This window comes from Odontesthes bonariensis, chromosome 8 (genome assembly GCF_027942865.1).
Source record: "Odontesthes bonariensis isolate fOdoBon6 chromosome 8, fOdoBon6.hap1, whole genome shotgun sequence".
Taxonomy (NCBI): Eukaryota; Metazoa; Chordata; class Actinopteri; order Atheriniformes; family Atherinopsidae; genus Odontesthes; species Odontesthes bonariensis.
In genome coordinates, this window is record NC_134513.1 from 25,706,356 (window position 1) to 25,723,108 (window position 16,753).

At 44.0% G+C, this 16,753-nt stretch overlaps 3 non-coding genes across 3 annotated transcripts; all 3 read left to right on the top strand.

Annotated features, from left to right (window-relative positions):
• The first annotated feature begins 13,236 nt into the window (after positions 1 to 13,236).
• trnan-guu (transfer RNA asparagine (anticodon GUU)) lies at positions 13,237 to 13,310 on the top strand. Its single transcript has one exon. It is a non-coding gene; the product is annotated as a tRNA-Asn (tRNA).
• Positions 13,311 to 13,774: 464 nt separating this feature from the next.
• Positions 13,775 to 13,848, top strand: trnan-guu (transfer RNA asparagine (anticodon GUU)). Its single transcript has one exon. It is a non-coding gene; the product is annotated as a tRNA-Asn (tRNA).
• Positions 13,849 to 16,158: 2,310 nt separating this feature from the next.
• On the top strand, positions 16,159 to 16,232 carry trnan-guu (transfer RNA asparagine (anticodon GUU)). Its single transcript has one exon. It is a non-coding gene; the product is annotated as a tRNA-Asn (tRNA).
• The last annotated feature ends 521 nt before the right edge of the window (positions 16,233 to 16,753 follow it).

Consider the following 16,753-nt stretch of genomic DNA (forward strand, 5'->3'; position numbering starts at 1 on the left):
GCTCTGAGAAGCCTGAGTCTCATATAATTAGTGTAGCAGCAGCTGGGAAAGCTTAACTGTCAGTTAAGTGAGGGAGATTAATCACCATAGAAACAAGGCTATTAGTGGCCAAGCCAGTCCTTTGAAGTTTCAACAGCACAATTAACCGCTTTAAAGGGACAGTTTGCCTCTGTAAAGGGACAGTTCGCTGCATTAAAGGGACAGTTCGCCTCTTTAAAGGGACAGTTCACTTCTTTAAAGGGACAGTTCGCCGCTTTAAAGGGACAGTTCGCCTCTTTAAAAGGGACAGTTTGCCGCTTTAAAGGGACAGTTCGCTGCATTAAAGGGACAGTTTGCCGCTTTAAAGGGACAGTTCGCCTCTTTAAGGGGACAGTTCGCTGCATTAAAGGGACAGTTCGCCTCTTTAAAGGGACAGTTCGCCGCTTTAAAGGGACAGTTCGCCGCTTTAAAGCTATGGTTGGTAATCCTGTTCAGAAACACATTTTGTAATACTGGGTGAAATGGTCCGTCTATCCTGAGAGAAATCTATACAAGATGTATTTAGAAAAAGGGACGAAAATAATCAGACCTCTGTGGCAGCCGCAGGACTGAGAAAAAGCTGACCAATCCGAGATCAGCGGGGTGCTGATCTCAGATTGGGGCGCTACAAAAAACCAATCAGATGCCTCTGCGGTTTCTGCCTACGCCCCCCTCTGTCGGCTCCCTCCTCCTCGTGAGTGGGACATGTCGGCAGAGTCCCAGCGTCAGATGCGCGTTCAAGTTTGTGGGGGCGTGGCTTTGGATGAAGCACTGACGGAATGGGGAGTGGGGGGTGGAGCTTAGAGGAGGGGCCACTTTCGAATCTTGCTAGCTCTCTTGCTAGCTCTCTAGGATTACCTACCATAGCTTTAAAGGGACAGTTCGCTGCTTTAACGGGACAGTTCGCCTCTTTAAAGGGACAGTTCGCCGCTTTAAAGGGACAGTTCGCTGCTTTAAATTTTTAAATTTAAATGGCTTTGATGCCGTTTAGGCTTGAATGCTTCTTCTTTAGGCCTTGCGAACCATTCCTGAGCAGCCGTGATTGGTTGAGCGATACGCACACTTTGGCAGGCCCCTTCTAAATTTCTTCAGGAATTTTCTAGTTATTTTTCTTATTCTTCTAGAGTGGCTTAATGGCAGCTGTCTTTAGTGACTTGGGAAAAATGCCTGATGCCAGTAAGCTGTTAACTATTCGTAGGAGATCACTTTCTACTGAGGTAAAAACAGTTTTTAAAAAGTCGGATGGTATTATGTCCAGAGAACAAGTTGTTGATTTCAGATGCCATACGGTTTCCTCTAGGATTTTTAAATCTACAATATTAAATTGTGACATAACGTCAGAGTTATTTCTAGGTTTTAGACACAGATTAGTTTTCTTGTTTGTCTATGTTGCGTGAATGTTTTGTCTAATCGTTTTGATTTTTGGCTTTGTACAGCTCATAGTGAATCTGAAGCTTTGTTTTCCTCCACTTACGTTCAGCTTTCCTGCATTCTCTTTTCAGGTTTTTGACCGTAGTGCTGTTTCTACATGGGATTTTTTGTTTGATCAAGGTGCTCTTGATTCTTAACGGTGAAACAGCTTCCATTACATTAAAAATTTTCAAGTTAAAATGATCCAGCATTCCTTCAACCGACTCTGCGCTCATTGTTGGTAACATAGCTATGGCCTCCCTAAACTGAGCACTTGTTTTCTCATTGATGTACCTCTTCTTAACTGAGAAGCTCGTTGTTTGAACATTCTGAGTAATATGTAAATCAAATAAAATACAAAAATGGTCAGACAAAGCCAAATCAATAACCACAACAGAAGAAATATCAACACCTTTAGAAATGACCAGGTCCAGAATGTGACCTCGAAGGTGGGTAGGTTCTGTTACATGGTGCCACAAACCAAACATGTCCAGCACAGAAGAAAATTATTTGGCATTACCATCCGTCATATTATTTATGTGAATGTTAAAATCCCCGGTCAAAATAAAATGGTTAAAATCAGTCGAAATAACAGACAATAATTCAGAAAATTCATCAATAAAACTTGCACAGTATCCTGGAGATCTGTAAATGATTAAGATCAGGATTTTAGGAACACCCTTTAAAATAAAACTCAGATATTCAAAAGAAGTGAAATCACCAAATGATATCTCTTTACACTGGAATGTATCTTTAAATAAGGCAGCCTCCCCCCCACCTTTCCTCCCATTTCGGCATTTATCCAAAAAACTAAAGTTTGGGGGGGCTGCTTCATTAAGAACAGTAGCACTTGTGCTCTCTGTTAACCATGTTTCTGTCAGAAAAAGAAAATCTAAATTGTGTGAAATTATGAAGTCATAAACCAACAGTGGCTTATTGGACAGAGATCTAACATTAAGTAAGGCTAGCTTTGTGGAGTTTACACTGGTCTCTGATGTATTCTGAGTTGTACGTGGTACCGTTAACAGATTAGATAGATTCACCCAGCAGGCTCACTGTTTTCGATTCCTTCTTTTACTAACTAATACAGGAATCTTATTGGGTCCCAGCTTGTTCTCAGAACAGCTGTCAGAAATCAGACTTCTATAGCAAGGACCCTGAACACATCATGGCATGGTATCTTTGTTTTGAACAATGCAATCTTTGTATCTTTGTAGGTGATTTAATAAAAGGGTTCAAAATTACGGAAGCCCAGAGTGGACATGGTACGTATAAACTTTTTTTTGATGGTTTTCTGGAGATAATGAGTTAATTTACCGATGGTTTCCGAGGCCACTTTTTCTCCCCAGTCCGCCCCTGTTTATATATGTTTTATGTGTTTGCAGTTTGTTTGTCTTGTAGAGATAACTTTCGTATCAGCCCGCGTTCTTCAAGGAGACGGCCGGCTCGACTGCAGCTCAACAGGCGTTTACACCTCAGTGATCCTGCTGATGTAGTCGACTTCATCAGTGACCAGCTGAAGGGACCAGGCCGTCTCCATGGTTACCCAATGATGCACGAGAGGTGCCGTTATAGTTTCGTCGAGATAACGAGATAAATAACTCGTTATCTCGCGAAAAGGAAATGCTTGTCACATCAGCGGGATTTGCTTTGTGCATTTTCACAAACGCTTCACATTCCATGTTTGATTCACAGGCTGCTTTATACACACTCCGTATCCGGGCTTTGTGCCTGTTGATGGGAAACATGCAACATCTTCAAGGTCACCAAAATAGGCAGAATCTATGGAGTAAGACCGCTGCCAAAAAGATGTATCCATGATTCGAACCATTCGTACTCGTAATGATAAAGTTGGACACAAAATTCTGCTGTCTTACACATGAGTCTGAGAAATTGTTCGGGTTAGGAATGTTTTTTTTATGTGAGTATGAATCTAAAAGCTGTGAGTGCAAAGTCTTGTGAATACCACTCTAATTTCTACGACTACAAATTCTCCACTGTGAACACGAATTCAGGTTTGTGGGTACGACTAGAAAAGTGTTGAAATGACATCACATAGCTCACAGGGGAAAGTAATCCAACCACGATTGCTCCAACCGCGCATGCTTTCTTTTTTATGGATACAAAGAAGTTTCGATTGATGATCGGATTAGATGGTCAATCAATCAGATTGATGAAGGTGCACTTCTACACCTCTATCACCATCTGGTACGCTGCGGCCACCGCCAAGGACAAGGGCTGCAGCGTATCATCCACTCTGCGGAGAGGCTGATCGGCTGCAATCTGCCATCTCTCCAGCACCTGCACGCCTCCAGGACGCTGAGGCGGGCATTTTATGACATTTTATGACACCAGCACAGGTCACCAGTCCATCACAGGGCCACACAGAGACAAACAAGACAAACAACCATGCATACTCACACTCATCTTAGGCTCAATTTACAATCACCAGTTAACCTAACTTGGATGTTTTAGTTGGATTGGAGGAAGCTGGAGTACCTGGAGAGAAGCCAAGCTTCCATTGTGCAGGGAGAACACGCACAGCTAACTGTGTGACATAAATTTCAAATTACTACGGTATGCTCACAAACATTTGGATTAGATTCATACAACCACACTGTGATCCTACAATAGATGAATGACTGGTCCAGTGTAGTTGTTGAAATAATTTATAATAAAATGTCATAGGCGTGCATCAGATTGTAGCCGACCCCTCCCACCCCGGACACAAACTGTTCGAAGCACTCTCCATACGGTGGCCGGGACCCACCATTGCTGCAAATAAAAGTAACGCTGCAAACAAAAACAAACTCTACTGCAAATAAAAGAAACGCAGCGGCAAAGAAAAGAAACGCTGACGCTGCAAATAAAAGAGACGCTGCAAATAAAAGAGGCTGCAAATAAAAAAAGCCACAACAGAAGTGGATAATCGGGGACTGCTTTTGCCGATGCACCTGTGTGAGGTGAAGAAACTTAGAAGAAGAAACGAGGAATAATCACTGGGAAACGAATGAGAAACTAAGTGAAAATGTTAGTGTTTAATGTCGCTACGTGTGCTTTTAATGTGTTATTTGGTTAGGCTTTGTAGCCCCAGGTTTAAAATTGAACTGGAGGATGCTAGTGTGTTGTTAGCTTCGGCTAACACGGAGAGATCGCTAACGAAAGGAGAATCGAGTTCGGTAACGTTACTCGAATATGCAGCAAAACACAGATATTATGTAGGCTACCACCACACGCTCTCACTCTAGAGCAGTGTCTACCCCAGACAAAAACAACTAACAACCATGGATGTATTATATGGTAACAACAGGTACTGACAGCCCGGAACGAAAAAACCTGTATTTCAGCCATGCAGTATTTTTAAATATGAAACCTGATTTAATATTTCTTTACTCTGAATTTCCTTGGACAGCTATCGTAGAGGATGAGTATTATTTGGCAGGGAAGACGATTGCTGTCTCCATTGTACAAGGCGGACCAGGTCCCAATTTTCTGTCACAGGATCTTGTCAGCTACATTTCAGGGCAGAGCAGTTTCAAGGCATCTGTAGGAGACATTACAGATGAGGAGATAGGGAAAGTCCTACAAGAGCTATGAGGACACTTGATTGAAGGGTGTGAAACTCTAGAATAAGAGTGAAGAGAGATTTTTGTCCACTTAAACCATTATTTCTAATTATCCTTCTGGCATTACCATTTTTTTATAATTACTTATATTCATATTTGAAATGTGTGGTACTCTATTATCTCTTCTTTTAGATTCAGAATGCACCCTCATTGGAAAGCCTTCAGGACTTGATGGTACAGAACAGCGCCATGTTGCAGACTGCTGGGTGCTTCAGGCATGTTAGGTCATGTGAAGAAAAAAAAAAGATTGTAGAGGAGTACCTGAAGTGGTACATCATCCCCAGGAACAGCACTGCAATCGAGAGCTAGGATTCCGTCACTGAAATAATTATGAAAAAATGTGTTGCTGTTGTCCCATTTTCTTGCTTACTTCTACACGATACGCATGTAACTTCACATGAATATTTTAATTGCATTTTAGATTCAAGGCTGGACTTGAAAGTCTGCCGTTTCTGACAGCTCTGCAGCAGCATCCAACGGTCTTAAGCCCTGCTCTCTGTCATGCCGATGTGAAGCTGTCTGCTGCAGAGATGGAAAAACTGTTCCAGCCTGAACTTAGTCAACAGGGAAGCAACAGGAGGGCTCAGGAAGAGAAAGCTATGACTTACTGGGCAGACTATCTTCTCCATTGTGAAGGTTACTCAATTTGCTCGTCTGATTTTATACACACAAATTATGAAAAGTTCCAGTGTTGATGTAGATAGGATTTACTGTCAATTGATTTCAATGCTCTCTACTTTTAGAAGATGCCAGCTCTGTGACCTTGGAGGAGGTGTTAATGTTCGCTGCAGGTGTGCCGTGTGTGCCTCCTGCTGGCATGAGTCCTCTGCCACGTCTTCAATTCCTATGTTCTACAACATCAACATTCCCAATGGCGAATACCTGTGCCAACATTTAAAAGCTTCCTCTTTTGGACACTTATAGTGCCTTCAAAGCCAACATGGACTTTGGCATCAAGAATTCCCCCGGCTTTGGGTGCTTTTAGACCCAGACATTTACTTGTGGTAAAAGTTAATGGTGCCACAAAGTCTCACTCACTAGTGTAGTTTTAATGCAGTGAGTAAGAGAGATGTGAGTTTCTATTTTTCATGGCAGATTTGTGAAATTTGTTATATTTTTTATGGCAGTTATGTTATATATTACGTTGCATATTCAAACGTAAGTTTTTTTTTTATATATTTTTGTTTTGTATTGCAAATACATGGTATACAACACCACACATTTTTTATTGTAGTATTATTTGATATCAGGAACGTGCTTGCAGCTTAAGCTTGCTTCTATAATAAAAAATGCCAAACTTCAGACTGTTCTTTTTTTTTTCAAAGATTTCTTTTCAGGCATGGACAACTTTATTAGAGACAGGAAATGACATGAGAGAGGAAAATGACATATGGCAAATACTACACATAAAAAGGTTTGTTTTGGTGTTGTTACAGCACAAATATGTCCCTAAAGGTTTTACAGACCAGCCATGTTTTTCAGGGTGATGTAGTTCTCTACAGCTGATTCCCACTGCAAAGGAGCTCTTAGACCACTCTGTCGTTGCAGTTCTCCAAAGAGAGTTTCATGCTCATCCCCACTAGGAGTTGCTGGAACTAGTGTGATGCTGGTAATGTGGTTCAGGGTTTGGGCAGATGCTGGGAAACCGCAATTGCTCCCATCAAACCTAGGAACAAGAACAGAAAATTGTTCACTGTAGTTTTCCTGTTAAGTTTTAGCATCATGGTCATTCCAATTATCTCCAGAGTTTCTTACAGGACAAGGATGCAGAGACCCAAAGACAAGCTATGATCTTGGGTTAAACTTAGTGTCAAATATTAGAGAAAGCACTACACATGAGGGTAGCCTACATAATATCTGTGTTTTGCTGCATATTCGAGTAAAGTTACCGAACTCGATTCTCCTCTCGTTAGCGGTCTCTCCGTGTTAGCCGAAGCTAACAACACACTAGCATCCTCCAGTTCAATTTTAAACCTGGGGCTACAAAGCCTAACCAAATAACACATTAAAAGCACACGTAGCGACATTAAACACTAACATTTTCACTTACTTTCTCATTGGTTTCCCAGTGGTTACTCCTCGTTTCTTCTTCTAAGTTACTTCTCCTCACACAGGGGAATCGGCAAAAGCAGTCCCCGATTATCCACTTCCGTTGTGGCTCTTTTTACTTGCAGCCTCTCTTTTATTTGCAGTAGAGTTTGTTTTTGTTTGCAGCTTTACTTTTATTTGCAGCAATGGCGGGTCCCGGCCACCGTAGTAAAACAGTGATTTGCGTGCTTCTCAAAACAATTCCCTTCTCAACTACGCTATTTACTTTATCAATAGAGTCCAAAAACAAAACTACCGCATTATTCATTCTAGATGCTGCCTTCACGCTTTCACATCCAACAACTTCTCCAACAGCCAAACCACACTCTCAACCGAAAAATCCACGCCGACTGGTACTTTAATTCCATGTTGACGGGAAAGGCTCCGAAAGCCTTCAGAACCATAACTTCTTCCAACCATCGCACCCAGCTAAAAAGCTAGGTGCTGCCGAAAAAGACACTAAAGAAACACCAATGAAAACCAGTCAAACTATGTTAAAGTGCGAAAAACAAAGAGAAACACCGCTGTAAAGAGTGAAGTTCAAACCTTTAGCAATCCTCACATTCGTTCTCCTCTCCACACATGCAGCAGATGCTCACGCATGCGCACGCGAAAGAAAGAAAGAAAGAGAGAGAGAGAGAAAAGAAAAAAAAGAGAGATAGAAAAGAAAAGAAAAAAAGAGAGAGAGAGAGAGCAATAATTCATGTCACTACTGTGCAACATCTTATCTATTTATGGTCAGACTATGTGCATACAATGTTTAATTAACACAAGTGTATATGGGCAATAACTCAACCATAGTGCTATAACTTATTTTATTTAAAGGTGGGGTATGAGATGTTTTCTGGAGCATTTTTTATCATATTGTCTGAAAACCTCCTCACGACCCCATTGCACCCACTAAAATAGAATGTTTGGGAAAAGAAAAAAATATTTTAGTCCATTGTAGAGGGTGTAGCAAGAGGAAATGTCTGACCAATAGAAGTAATGATGAGAGTTACTTCTATTGGATTCTGACATGCCAATCAACCGTCAGCCCCCCCCCCCCCCTGCGCGTTCAGAGACTCGTTCATGTGTTTTGAAGGCGTGGTTTCGAGGGGTGGGCTGAAGGGAGAGACAAGGTTGTGTATTTTCAAAAATATAGCTTGCAGGAACCGTTTTTCCAAGATCTCATACCCCAACTTTAACTCTCTTTACTTTGTATATCTTGTATAGCCTATATTCTTTTTTTACACTTTGTTTTAGATTATTCCATCCATCCATCCATCCATTATCTTCTGCTGGTCCGGGGATCGGGTCGCGGGGGCAGCAGCTTGAGCAGAGAGACCCAGACGTCCCTGTCCCCGGCCACTTCCTCCAGCTCTTCTGGGGAGACCCCGAGGCGTTCCCAGGCCAGCCGAGAGACATAGTCTCTCCAACGTGTCCTGGGTCTTCCCCGGCGCCTCCTCCCAGTGGGACGGGCCCGGAACACCTCACCGGGGAGGTGTCCAGGTGGCATCCTCACCAGATGCCCGAGCCACCTCATCTGACTCCTCTCGATGCGGAGGAGCAGCGGTTCTACTCCGAGCCCCTCCCGGATGACCGAGCTTCTCACCCTATCTCTAAGGGAGAGCCCAGACACCCTGCGGAGGAAACTCATTTCGGCCGCTTGTATTCGCGATCTCGTTCTTTCGGTCACTACCCACAGCTCGTGACCATAGGTGAGGGTAGGAACATAGATTGACCGGTAAATCGAGAGCTTCGCCTTCTGGCTCAGCTCCTTCTTCACCACGTGGGGCCGGTGCAGAGCCCGCATCTCTGCAGACGCCGCACCAATCCGTCTGTCAATCTCCTGTTCCATTCGTCCCTCACAAGACCCCCGAGATACTTGAACTCCTCCACTTGGGGAAGGATCTCATTCCCAACCCGAAGAGAGCATTCCACCCTTTTCCGGCCGAAGACCATGGTCTCAGATTTGGAGGTCCTGATGGTCATCCCAGCCGCTTCACACTCGGCTGCGAACCGCTCCAGTGAGAGCTGAAGGTCACGGCCTGACGACACCAACAGAACCAAATCGTCCGCAAAAAGCAGAGACCCGATTCTGGGGTCGCCAAACCGGACCCCCTCAACGCCCTGGCTGCGCCTAGAAATTCTGTCCATAAAAATTATGAACAGAATCGGTGACAAAGGGCAGCCCTGACGGAGTCCAACCCTCACAGGAAACATGTCCGACTTACTGCCGGCAATGCGGACCAAACTCTGACACCGGTCATACAGGGACCGAACAGCCCATATCAAGGAGTCCGGCACTCCATACTCCCGGAGCACCCCCCACAAGAGTCCCCGAGGGACACGGTCGAACGCCTTCTCCAAGTCCACAAAACACATGTAGACCGGTTGGGCAAACTCCCATGCACCCTCCAGGATCCTGCGGAGGGTATAGAGCTGGTCCACTGTTCCACGGCCAGGACGAAAACCACACTGCACCTCCTGAATCCAAGATTCGACTATCCGGCGGATCCTCCTCTCCAGTACCCCCGAAAAGACCTTACCAGGGAGGCTGAGGAGTGTGATCCCCCTATAGTTGGTACACACCCTCCGGTCCCCCTTTTTAAAGAGGGGGACCACCACCCCGATCTGCCAGTCCAGAGGCACTGCCCCCCCGATGTCCACGCGATGCTGCAGAGGCGTGTCAACCAAGACAGCCCCACAACATCCAGAGCCTTGAGGAACTCAGGACGGACCTCATCCACCCCCGGGGCCTTGCCACCGAGGAGTTTTTTGACCACCTCGGCAACCTCAGCCCCAGAAATGGGAGGTCCCACGTCCGAGCTCCCCAACTCTGCTTCCTCATCGGAAGGCGTGTCGGTAGGATTGAGGAGGCCCTCGAAGTATTCCCCCCACCGACTCATGACGTCCCTAGTTGAAGTCAGCAGAGCCCCGCCCTCACCATACACGGTGTTGACGGTGCACCGCTTCCCCCCCCCGAGCCGCCGGATGGTGGACCAGAATCTGCTCGAGGCCGTCTGGAAATCGTTCTCCATGGCCTCCCCGAACTCCTCCCAAGCCCGAGTTTTTGCCTCAGCAACCGCCGAGGCTGCGTTCCGCTTGGCCTGTCGGTACCCATCAGCTGCTTCCAGAGTCCCACTGGCCAAAAAGGCCCGATAGGACTCCTTCTTCAGCTTGACGGCCTCCCTCACCACTGGGGTCCACCAGCGGGTTCGGGGATTGCCGCCACGACAGGCACCGACCACCTTGCGGCCACAGCTCCGGTCGGCCGCCTCAACAATGGAGGCACAGAACATGGCCCATTCGGGCTCAATGTCCCCCACCTCCCCCGGGACATGGTTGAAGCTCTGCCGGAGGTGGGAGTTGAAACTCCTCCTTACAGGGGATTCCGCCAGCCGTTCCCAGCAGACCCTCACAATACGTTTGGGCCTGCCAGGTCTGACCGGCTTCCTCCCCCACCAGCGGAGCCAACTCACCACCAGGTGGTGATCAGTTGACAGCTCCGCCCCTCTCTTCACCCGAGTGTCCAGGACATACGGCCGCAAGTCCGATGATACGACTACAAAGTCGATCATCGAGCTGCGGCCTAGGGTGTCCTGGTGCCAAGTGCACATATGGACACCCTTATGCCTGAACATGGTGTCCGTTATGGACAGTCCGTGACGAGCACAGAAGTCCAACAACAAAACACCACTCTGATTCAGATCGGGGGGGCCGTTCCTCCCAATCACGCCCCTCCAGGTCTCACTGTCAGTGCCCACGTGAGCATTGAAGTCCCCCAGCAGGACGAGGAAGTCTCCCGGAGGAGCACTCTCTAGTGTCTCCTCCAGGGACTCCAAAAAGGGTGGGTACTCTGAACTGCCGTTCGGTGCATAAGCACAAACAACAGTCAGGACCCGTCCCCCCACCCTTAGGCGGAGGGATGCTACCCTCTCGTCTACCGGGGTGAACCCCAATGTACAGGCGCCCAGCCGTGGGGCAATAAGTATGCCCACACCTGCTCTACGCCTCTCACCGCGGGCAACTCCAGAGTGGAAGAGAGTCCAACCCCTCTCGAGGAGGCTCGTTCTGGAGCCCAAGCCATGCGTCGAGGTGAGTCCGACTATTATATATTAATTATATTTTAATTATATATTATATTAATTATTCTATATTATACTGTATTTTGGATTTATAGAGATCCTATGTACATGTGTGTTTGGAGCTACTGGGGACTTGAATTTCCCTGAGGTAGTCATCCCAAGGGATAAATAAAGTTCAGTCATGGGGCAAATAAACGTGAAATATTTAAATTTTTATTTCAAAAAATAAATATGGATTTCGTCTGTAGTGTGATAATTAGCCTACTACTTTGATGTTTATAATAACCTAAACGTTTGAGAATTAAGCAAGTTATGTCTTGAATGTTTCACCATCAACACAATGTTGTCGGCGAGAGAGCTGCCTGTGGTAAGATAAGCCATCTGCGGACGTTCGACTCTGTTGCCCAACAAAGCGGACGAGACATCAAGCCATTCTATACATATCTATGGCTGAGAGGCTGCTGCAGCTTAATAACGTCTAATCAGTCCAGCAGGGGGCAGTAATGCTCCTCACACAGCTGGAAGTCATGAGTGGAAATGGTCTCTGAGTTAATAACAGATGTGGAGCAACAACTGGAGGAAAAAGAGAAATAAATCAAATATAAAGGAAACAAAGGAAGAGCTGCAGAGAACGGAGGAGAAAGAAACTCTTTATCTGGAGTATAAAACAGATGTGGAGCAACAACTGGAGGAAACAGAAAGGGAAATAGAAGCAGCGAATGAATGATTAAAAGAGCTCGAGCAACAACTGCGGCAGACAAAAGAGGAAAAAGAAAAGGACAACTTGGACTGCAAGAAAAAGATTCTGGAGGGCCGTGGAGGAGCACGTGGGCCTGCTCGGGGAAGGGATCTGGAGGCGCACGCTGGTGCTAATAAAAAAGTGTAATATCTACAGATACTTGAGAATCATGCTCATGTCACACTTTGAGCCTTTTTTTTTCAGTAAAACTCTTTTAATCTTTGCAATATTACAACTTATTTGGAATTGATTAAAAAAAAGATTTTAAGTTAAAGTTATTTATTTAAAATGTTGTTGAATATATTTTTGTACATTTAAAAACTGTATTTTCATAATCATATCTTCGTAACAGTGCACCGAAAGCTTATTTTTTAAATATATCCTAAAGTTTTTGCATATTCATATTGGATTTTAACGTAATTTTAAGGGCATTTTTTACACTTTACCACGTAAACTAATAACAAAGTAAAGTGATAAGTTGCATTTAATACTCATTTTTATTAATAGAAATGTGCAAATAGTGTGATTGAGCGTATTATTGATAAGATAGCATATTAATGGTATGTAGTCTAAATTTTTAGCATCTATATAAAGCAAAGTCAGTATATTTAATTTTACTGCTTCATCCTGTAAATGTTTTTATACACATGTACTGAGGAGTACTTTAAGTTGTTCCACTTCAGCACAAAAATGTACAGTAAAAACACTTCAAATTCACATTTTCTACAGTTTAATTACAAATAAAACATACTCAGCGTAAAACTGGTTGTTCCAAAATAGTAAAGTTAACTAATCATTACCATTAAAGCAATACAATGTAACTTCTCAAAAAGCCCATTATGGAGCTCCCCCTACAGGCTTGGAGGTAATGTACGGTTACACTGTCGTAAATACAACACCCTTTCGCTTTCACGCTTCACGTTTGTTGACGAACCGGCGAGGAGTCAGAAAGTGCAAGCTATGCCGACCGAGAAGGTAAGAGTAATTAAATGTACCTGGGAGCGTGAGAGGGGTCTATTTGTTTTTGCGGTAGGTGTGCCAGAAAGCAGGTCGAAGTACTTCCGCTCAGCTCCCAGGCCAGTCCCGGGCTGGTCCAGCAAAGTTACATAGCGCAGTTTTCCAACTCAGACCCCCGAAGGGCATAGGAGACAGGCCAATCGTAATATTAAAACTCATTCTAGCCGCACAATTTTTTTCAAGCTGTTATTTTAAGGTAGAAATGTTACAGCCATGAGGGGGCAGTCAAGCTTGAAGCCACGCCCACTGCCAACAAAAGCCTGGCAGAGTCTCTGTGGCGCAATTGGTTAGCGCGTTCGGCTGTTAACCGAAAGGTTGGTGGTTCAAGCCCACCCAGGGACGTTCTGACTTATGTGTATTACTTGAGTTAATGCAAACATTCTGCCACCAAAACGCTCTCCTTATACACGCTCCTTGGCAAAATATTTCTCCAAGGGTGACCTGTTAAGTACAGTGTAATGCTTGACTCAACCTGGAGGCTCCTCTGTCTTTTTTCAAAATTGCACAAGCAAAGTGAAAAAATAACCTTTTTGTCATATTGCTATGAAAGTCACACACAAACAAAAAAAAAATTCAAAAAGGCTGAGACACCAAATGAGGGCACTTGGGAAAAAATTTGACATTAAATCTCTTTCCTTAACAAGTCAGACCAGGACGTTATTGACTACTTGTTGTGTGCTACTTTACTTGTTACCTACACAGCAGATATCAACCTTATGACAAACATAAAGAAATCGAACACACACTGTAATGAAGGGATGAGAGGTGGTGATGATTGAGGCCACGCCCACAGACAGCTACAGCAAGTCTCTGTGGCGCAATCGGCCAGCGCGTTCGGCTGTTAACCGAAAGGTTGGTGGTTCAAGCCCACCCAGGGACGTTCTGACTTATGCGTATTACTTGAGTTAACCCTCTAGACCCCAACAGAATTTTACAACAATGCCCCAGATTCCTGAGAATTCCGAAAGAAATGGGCAATTTGAGAAACATTTCAAATAACCAAGAATAACTTGAAAACTAATGACAAGTGTTCATTGTAAGTTTCTTTCTATTTAAAGATTGGAAATGGCTCTTTCAAATGATATGTGATCCATTAGGAATTATTCATTCATGTATTTCATAAGAACAAATATTCACTCCTCTTTTTAACTTGAAATGGATAGTCATAGTACTGTAGGCATATTTAAGTATTATTTTGCATAACATATCAACATCTCAGGTGATTCTGAACGACCTCAGTAATAATAAAATGAGAGTAAAGTGAATGCAATGAAATTTGTTTTTATTGAAATTCAGTGTAATTTCCCCCCTCACCCCCTGCCATACACACGTACACACACACACACACACACATTTACACACATGCCTACATGTAATGTAAAGCGACATTGGGTATCTTGAAAAGCGCTATATAAAACTAAGTTATTATTGTTATTATTATTATAGACGATAGGCTATAATGCAGAGAAATAGGGGCAGCTATTTGGTAACCTTCCTCAGAGAAAAAAAGTTTGGGCCCACTTCAGAACTTCACTACAGTACCATGACAAGACTACCACAAACAATTTTCCACAAAATGTATTAAGTATTTCAAAAACGTTTGCACAATTACATTTATAAGATCGAGTTGTAGTCTAACTCTGGCAACCTAAATGCTGGGGCTATCACTTGGTGGACGAATGATGGTGACAGGTCCGGTTTGAAATTCTCGCATTATAATCAGGCACGACATCACTTGAAATGTTTGTTGATAGGGACCTTACATAAACCGGGAAACGTGTAGGCTACTTATACCAGGCAGGTGGTTAGATTACCAGTAGCAAACAAGGAGTTAGACTTTTTTTAAAAAATCTACAGCTTCGTTTGACATTTCCTCTCCGGAGTTCAGCGTTTCGAGTTGCTCTTGCTAGCGCTGTCACTGGATTACATCGCTAAATAAGGAAGGACTTGGATTTGGAAATTACTTCAACTATTACTACTATTTTGGGATCTTCAATGGTAACCAACAGATAAGGTAATGATCATCATCATCTTTGCTTTATTATCTCTTAGTTTAGGTGTAGTCTGGTGTATGCTCTGTTGAAGGACACTGACCGGCAAGCTCGCAAATAACTAACGATAAATCAGCTGGAGTTAGCATGGCTAATCAAAACGGCTGTAGGTGACAAGGTTGGCCACTACGTCTCAAATTTAGGTTGTATATCTATCTAAATCACATTTACAACTTACGTTAGTGTCACTGAAATCCGAGTCGGACAATTGCGAACCGGTGCAAATTGCCAGGTAAACATCCGCGGTCTTTTCGGAGCTGTCATTTTCTTGATCTTGATTTTCTTGAATTGAATGGCTGAGGTAATCGAGTAATAATGAACGAAGCTGGTAGCTACAAAGTAATACTTGGCACACTGCGAACCAATATCAAACATAACTACAGTAGATAGCACAATTAGCCGGCTAGTGAAGCTGCGCCCAAACGCAGAACCTCCGCTCTCATATCAGTCTCAACTGCGGCCAAGAGAAATCCCTCAAAAACATAACAATATATCTTGAAATAATTGAATACAAACATATATATTTTAATACAACAATCTGTTCATTAAGCTGTTGTGAACTAGTGAAGTGTGTAGTTACAGTTCAGCAACATCATTTTCCCGTAGTAAGACGTGTATTTTCATGCCGGCCGGCGGCGGCCGCAATGGGAGAATAAAGAACGGCCGGCAACGGCCGCTATGGGGTCTAGAGGGTTAATGCAAACATTCTGCCGCCAAAACGCTCTCCTTTCGCATTATTCACGCTCCTTGGCAAAATATTTCTCCAAGGGTGACCTGTTAAGTGCAATGTAATGCATAACTCAACCTGGAGGCTCCTCTGTCTTTTGTCAAAATTGCACAAGGAAAGTGAAAAAATAACCTTTTTGTCATATTGCTATGAAAGTCACACACGAACAAGAAAAAATTCAAGTAGGCTGAGAGACCTAATGAGGGCACTTGGGAAAAAAATTGACATTAAATCTCTTTCTTTAACAAGTCAGACCAGGATGTTATTGACTACTTGTTGTGTGCTACTTTACTTGTTACCTACACAGCAGATATCAACCTTATGACAAACATAAAGAAATCGAACACACACTGTAATTGAAGGGGTGAGAGGTGGTAATGATTGAGGCCACGCCCACAGACAACTACAGCAAGTCTCTGTGGCGCAATCGGCCAGCGCGCTCGGCTGTTAACCGAAAGGTTGGTGGTTCGAGCCCACCCAGGGACGAGTGTGTGCACCAACAAATCTACCGGTCAGCAACCAGTTGTAGGTTTGGTAGCAATTCGAAAGCCATACTGGGTAACTTGTCCCACTGAACCCACAAGTTGTCATTTGGTTAACAAGAGTTAAGGTGCCAAAGCATGCTGAGCTGTTTGACGAGAGATTTTACAATTGTATTGTAACTGGTAATCTTGCTTTATAGCACCTCCTACTTTTCGGTTCAAGTTTGACATAGATCAGCAGCAGTTCACTCAAGTCCCATCACGCAAAAATACAGAACGCTTGCATCTACCGCCATGAGGGGGCAGTCAAGCTCGAAGCCACGCCCACTGCCAACAAAAACCAGGCAGAGTCTCTGTGGCGCTACCTCGCTCACGTTAGTCTGCATCTCCCCTCCAATAGGCTTCGCCCTTCTCCATTCTCACATTGAACGGTTTAGTAAATTTGCTGGAGGCTTGTTTTTCACTGTGTGATAACAGCCCCATTGAAACTAGCTTCAGGCCTGAGTGGCCACTTGTCTTTTAATC